Source organism: Thalia democratica, chromosome 1, assembly GCF_965202585.1.
Source record: "Thalia democratica chromosome 1, ktThaDemo2.hap1.1, whole genome shotgun sequence".
Taxonomy (NCBI): domain Eukaryota; kingdom Metazoa; phylum Chordata; class Thaliacea; order Salpida; family Salpidae; genus Thalia; species Thalia democratica.
The window spans coordinates 41,418,687-41,424,686 of NC_139165.1; positions in this window are offsets into that span (position 1 = coordinate 41,418,687).

Here is a 6,000-nt window from a genome sequence, read left to right on the forward strand (position 1 = left end):
TACGGGGCCGTCGTCAGTTTTTATCTGAAGTTTTTTTTGTGTATTTTAAAGTCATAAATAAAACATTTTTTGTTTCAATTCAACAACCACAAAAACATAACTAAAAGGAATTTTCAAAAACTACTAACACAACAATATTGATCTTTTTTAGTTTTTTGAATTTAATAAAATTCTTTTTTTTTTTGTTGAAATGAAAACGTGTAGAAATAATTAAAAAAAAAAGGTTTTTGTATTTTATTTGTAACATAAAGCTGACAAAACTTTGTTTTTTTTTTGGATTAGTAAAACGGAGCATTTTTTACATATTACATCTAAAACGATTGACCACTCATGTATAAGTTGATAAACTCAAAATGTGTTCCTCAGTTTCTAACTTATGTTCCAACAAGTAAAAAATATCACGCTGCATATCGTATGTCTTATTAAACGAATTTATTCATTTAAAATGAAAATAACAGATAAAAAAGTAAAATATTGCTTAATATTTGTTTTTAAGTCAAACTTTACTTCTAGATAAGGTATAAAAAGTAAGCTGAAAACATGATAACGGAAAATTAATAAGTAAAATTTCTATTATTGCCAAAAAAATTATCCTAAACTATCCCCTTTTACCCCTTTTTTAGCTGCTTCCTCCTGACTTACTAAAATCTCCCGAAAAGAAGCGAAAAGCGTCCCTTTTTGAAGTTCCTGACCTGGGCTGATTGAAATTCATGAAAACTGTTACAACTAACATTCCATCTTCTGTTCAGGTATTCCCCTATACTCGCTGCGTTACTGCTCCCTCTGAATGCCAGTTCCAGCATCTTGAAGCAGAGGAACATACTGGAAATTGTCCCGATGCTCATTCTGGTTTCGTCCGTCACGTGCTCAACCGCGTCTCGGGACAAACGAGAAAACCCAACGTCTGATGAAAAAATCTTGAGTGGTTATGATTACGGATTGTTTAAAAAGGCCTAAAAGTAGCTAACATCTGTTTGGGTTTAACTGTTAATATGTAACTTAAAAAACTTTTATTTTACTAAACTTAACTTAAAACAGCTAATTGTAGTTGTAAACAAAAGTTTTTTTTTAATTCAAAACAAACGATCTGATAAAATCCTGGCGAATTTTAACTAATATGACGTAGTCAATGAGTTCTGATGATTATAAAACGATAACAACTATTTTAATGTGACTGAGCTAAATTGTTTCAACAAAAACAGTAAAAGAAGTAATTCAAGTAATATTCCTTCTAAATACCAGAAGATAAGATGTTTTACAATTAGTGTTTATTATTACAAACATAACTTATCATTAATTGCTAAGACTCGTGTATTTTTATTTACGTATACAGAGCTTTAAACATTTAATAGCTTCGCAGCGCAGTAACTGACTTCAAAATACATATCAAAATATTAGACAACTACTAAATTTCCGAAACAGCTATCAATTTTCTACTGTTATTGTAGAAAACATTATAAAACTTAAAAAATTATTAAAAAAAACATTTCTAGTCTACAAAATCCGTATAAAAAGATAATGGACATTGTTTTGGTTCTAATTCAATCAATTTTAATAGTCAGTTTATTTAAATTAGTTTGCATACTCAGTTTAACGTCTTGTCAGTATCAAATGATAATAAAACAATAAAGTTTGGTCAGTTGTAGCAAAACAGAACATAAAAGCAGACAGATAATTGTGTGACTAACAAATATCATAAAACGACAAAAGGACTTTATATATAGATAAAAAGCACAGGGTATAATAAAATCTAAAAACTAGTCTAAGATTTAAGAAATATATCCAAAATAGCCCAAATTTGAAAAATAAAATAAGAAAACAAGTCTTAGTCTTTAAATATCGTCAAAAAATTTTAAACTATCCTAAGTTAACCTGAATTAAAAAAAAAACCAAACTAGCCAAAGTGTGTGGCAATGCTGTTCTATGTACGCTATATTAGCCTATCTCATAAAATAAAACAAGTCTTACAAATAAAATAGATTTTAACGCATTAAAAATAACAAAACCTTGTATATATATATATACTATTGAAATAAACAATTTAAGTATAGTAAATAAAAGTTTTACTTTTAACAAACGTTTCTCCTCCGTCAATGGAAACCGCAACAGATATACCAGGGCAATTGTACCGATCTTTGAAATACCTGATGTATTTGTTGCTTTCTTTTGCCGCTAGCAACAACTCTTCATTCAGTTCCTTTGATTTATAAATTTTACTAAAAAAATAAATAAAACATGTTTTCTTATAAAATATAAAATTTTACTGTTCTAACAGATTTGCTTAAACTGAATGTGACTTACAAATGTTTTTTTTTTAACTTTAACTGAATTAAACAAGAGCTTTGTTTACAAAGAGACCTTACAAATCTTTCTTTAACTTTACATAACAAGGATATCTAACTTATTTCAAAAACTAAAAGTTTAAAGCTTTATACAGCACTTAAAACAGACAAACACTAACTTCCTGAGTTCCGTTGTAATATGTTCCATCCCCGCTCAACCCTCCCACCTGAGGTCCCTCAGTGACGTCATAATCGCGCTGAACGCATTTCGGCTCGAGCAGTTCCGCGTGACTGATTTTGTTTTTGGCGTTGAACAAGCTCAGCAGAAACAACCTGCCGCTTTGGATCATCGTGGAATTTTTGAGGGGTTTGTTGAGTATCAAGAGTAGATTGTATGAAGTTGTTAAAAAAAAGAAACAAAATAAAATGTGAAAATAAAAAAAAGTATCTAAAAATATTCAAAAATTTGTAAATTTTTGTCTGTATAATCAACTGGTGAATAGATGATAGCTTTTTTTTAACATATTTAAATTCACAGTAAAAAATTTTTGTTAAAATCAGCTTTGAACTAAAAATAGAACGCTATAAAAATTAAATTCGTAAATAACAACAAGGTTTAAAATGAGTAAAAATTAGTTTGCAAAACTAAACACACAAACTCAAATACAATTACAAACACTACCATTGCACAAAAAAATGTCAGTCTTACTTTGGCTCAAATATTTTACTAGTTTATTGAGTCTCAAAGTCTTGTTTCATGCTATTTATAGATAGAAGAAAAGTTTAACTCTAAAAATTAAAGAAAAATCAGACAAACCAATTGAATTCAAAAAAATAAATAAAAGTTATACACATGTAGAAAAGCTAAAAAGTATTGCAAGTTTCAAAAACAGATAAAAACAAAGAAAAGTTTTATTTTCGCAAAAATTAAACTTATTATTTTCCCAGTCCCAACCAAGTCTCTCTTGCAAGTCTAGGGTCGAAAGTGGGGCTGCACGCTTTCCGCGGCTTCCTCGTAGAAGGCGGCGATCCTCCTGGCCAGATCGTACATGTCCAGCCCCTCCTTGTTGGCCAGCACCGCCACCACCGTGGTCCTGTCCTGCACGTACTTCTTCACCTGCGGGTACCCGTCCATCAGTTTTTCGCCCTCGGGCAGGTCGATGCCCTTCAGCAGAAGAATTCCTGAAGTTGATTTTTTTGTTCAAAGAAGTTCTTTTTAATTGAAAAACGTCAAAACATGCTTCTCGTGTTAACAATACAATAAGTTGCTTTTTTTTTGATGGAGCTTTATAAAACACTACAAAAGCGTATTTACTAAATATTCTACTTGAGCATAAGTTTAAGCTATTTTTAAAGTAAACTTGCTATTCATTGTACTGAAACTAACAGACATATTTTAATATGAAAATTTTGATACTTATCAAAGTAAAAATCACAAGATCATAAAAATTTAATGAAAAAGTTAACGTAAATATTTAAGCTATTTAACAAGTTTGAGCTGCAGCCACCTTAAACAAAATAACTAACCAGACGCTCCCCTCGCTTTGTTCTCAATGAAGAAGTGTCCTCTGCCGCTGTTGTACGCCTTGGTACCGTAAGGATCCTGTCACATATTATACATGATAATTCGGGACACGTTAAATATCCACCCAGTCAAACTCAAGAACCGCTTACCGATCGAGGGTAACAGTGATAGTGAAAAATAAATAAATGCAAAAAGTATATAAAATAAGTTAAAAATAAAGAAAAAAATCGGGTGGATTTTGATAGTATACCGTTAACTCGTAGTAACAACAATTTTACTTGCAACTCACCAGTGATTTGACGAGGTTGAAACCGCTGATGCCGGGGTAGAAGCCGAGGTTGAGGCGGGACCCGTTCCTCGTTTGCTTGCAGCAGTCGTACCTGTCCGCGTGGAACAGAAACTGCATCTGTTTTGAACTTTTATGTGAATAAAACAAATAGCATGACTTTAAATGATAGTAAGTCGTTAGAAACATTTGGTGCATTTGATCGTTACGTCATTTTATTTTTTAGAACTTTAAACTACCTCATAATCTTATTCTAATTTCAATTCAGTTTAATTTAAAAAGATGCAACTTTTGATAAGACTTACTATAAAAAATCTCAAATAAATCAGAGGAAAAAAAATTAAATGTGTTTTGTTAAATTTTTAAACATTTGGTAGTTGTTATGAGTAAAAATTTTGCTTAAAAATAATTCATTTACAATCTTTATAACAGAAACTGCATGTGTTGTAGAAAAATTGCTCTAGTATGATTATACTTTTTAAAAAATAAAAAATCTAAAGGATAAAACGTATTACAAAAATTTTGTTCAGTAATAAAAGTGACAAACATTTAAGGGTAAAATCATATCTGTGAGGAAAAATGTTGTTTTTAAATGCGTTTATATAAATGTTTTGTGGTTAATTTGACTGCTTGAACATTTTTTTGCAGATTGAAAAACCTTTAACTATTTTTCTACATAAATAAAAGTTTTTGCAAAAACTTCATTTTATTTAGAATTTTTCATGTTGTTGTCCAACAAAATAGTCTTTGACAACTTTTTGATAAATTCCAAATAAGTACACACATTTTTTGATAAACTTTTAGGTTAGTTCTTTATATTTTATTGATAAAAGTATACTTGTAAACAATAAGATATTGTTTAATTTCATTTATTGTTATATGTAAATCACTGTGACTTATAAAACTTTATAAAGTAAGTAATTCAGTTATCCTTATGATAAAAATAAATGTTAGTTAGCGACAGAAACTATCACTTACCTGCTTTATGTCCAAATTGTATGGATTCTGTTTAAAGTTTATAGTAATAAAAACGTTAGGTACATTTTTATTTAATAAGATGAATTTTAATCTTATTTAGAAAGGTTTTAGCTTTTTACAAACTATAAATATTAAAATTTACAAGAAGTACATTCAAACAAAACACTCTTTAAACAAATTTGACATACAACTACAGTAAAACAACTTAATCAAAATAAAATATAAAAACAAAAAAAAAACTTTCCTCAAGAAAAGTATAAACTTTTTATTAAAACACTTTAGTTTGAAAACATAGTATAAAAAGGATTAAATACTCTTTTTTGACAAATAAAAATCATTAAACAAAATTATTTTTATTCTTTAACACATATAACAAAAAGTAATTAAGTAAGTAGTTTTTTTTTTAATTTAAGTGATAAATCGAAAATATAGTATTCAAATTGAGTAAAAATGTATAAATGCACTACTAAAGACAAAATTAACCTTTAAAATGTGTTACCACGGATAAGTCAAAAAGGATAAGTTTTAAAACTAAATAAATTGGTGAAATAAAGTAAACAAAATAAAAAGTAAATAAAACACTAAAAGTGTTATCAAACTATCCTTTTTTTTTAAAGGAATTAAGTTACTTCTACTTTCTTGGAAAAAATAGCATAGCTGTGAATTATTTCTAAATTTACATGTAAAAACATATGTTAGAATGCTTTACTTGTTCATTAAAATCTGCTATTAAACAAATGCAGGCCAACCTTGCAAGTCTTTCCTTTGTATATGCTCAGAATATTGTTGCCGAACTCGACCAACTGGCTCGAGGTGGCAAACACGTAACCTGCAGCAAGGCGGTTGTTGTTTATCTTGCAAGGTGGATCTACTTTCTTGTTGCTGTACCCTTCGCCCTGTGCGAACCCTTCAGCTCTGATAAGTTGTTA